At 40.3% G+C, this 1,044-nt stretch overlaps 1 protein-coding gene across 1 annotated transcript in view; it reads right to left on the bottom strand.

Annotated features, from left to right (window-relative positions):
• LOC119410498 (rho guanine nucleotide exchange factor 17) overlaps nucleotides 1–1,044 on the bottom strand; it is a 107,336-nt gene that overhangs the window by 2,508 nt on the left and 103,784 nt on the right. The window lies entirely within an intron of this gene.

The following is a 1,044-nucleotide window of genomic DNA, read 5'->3' as shown; positions in this document are numbered from 1 at the left end:
GAGGCAAAACGCTGTAAATAACATTTAACATGAATCAGGGCTTTTTTATGTACACTTGGGAATGAACCAGGCATTTTCTGTAGCTATATTTGGCTACACACAACACACACCTACACACACACCTACACACACACAGTGATTCATTCTGCAGCACGGTCATTTACTGACAGGATGACTTTCTCTGACTGGGGATGAATATTTCTTAGCCCTAATAGAAGTAAGACAAACTTCTTTTTTTCAGTAATCAAAACTACTTTACTCTCAGATCCATGTGTTCTAGATGACCAAACTTTGCAAAATAATAACAGCATTGTTTAGCAACTTAATGTGTAAAGTTCTGTTGCAGAACCTTATAGAAACAGCCTCACTCTGCATTTTATTCCTGTGTACACAGACATTTACTGATGTTTCTGCCTGAGGTCACTGGTTAACTCCTCGGCTCTTTTCCTCACCAGCGTCAGTGCGTTTCAGCTGCATTAATTACATCCTGACAGTTTTTACCCCTATATGCAATACAATACAACTTTATTTATAAAGCACTTTAAAAACAACACTGTTGGCCAAAGTGCTGTACACTAACATACAAGCAAGTATAAAAACCATAAAATCAACTGAAATATATTTATTATTAGGGATGCACAATAGTATCGGCATGGTATCGACCGATATTAGCGTTAAAGTTAAATATCGGACATCGGCCATTCCATCAAAATAACTCACTGATAAAAACGATGCTGGTTTTGTATGACAACCCAGTGACAAGGATGTCTGCAGCGGCAGCACAACGTGATGACGTCACGTGCGCCTACCTGATCTGATCACAGCGGACAGGAAAAAGTCAAAATATCGGCGCGGTGTGGAAGGTTTTTTTTTCGTTGAGGATGTTGGATTCTGAAGATTTTTCCGACTTCGCCTTACCCCAGTTACAAGCCGTCATTTCCGACGTCATTGAGAAGCTAATAGCCGATAGCACGACTTGTTGGGTGAGTTTTCCCACAGACGTTTGGACTCAAGTGTTAGCCCCGTTAGCATGATTAGTCTTAC

This window comes from Nematolebias whitei, chromosome 6 (assembly GCF_014905685.2).
Source record: "Nematolebias whitei isolate Nwh7 chromosome 6, NemWhi1, whole genome shotgun sequence".
Lineage (NCBI taxonomy): Eukaryota > Metazoa > Chordata > Actinopteri > Cyprinodontiformes > Rivulidae > Nematolebias > Nematolebias whitei.
The sequence above is the reverse complement of the archived record's forward strand: the minus strand, read 5'-3'. Positions and strand labels throughout refer to the sequence as shown.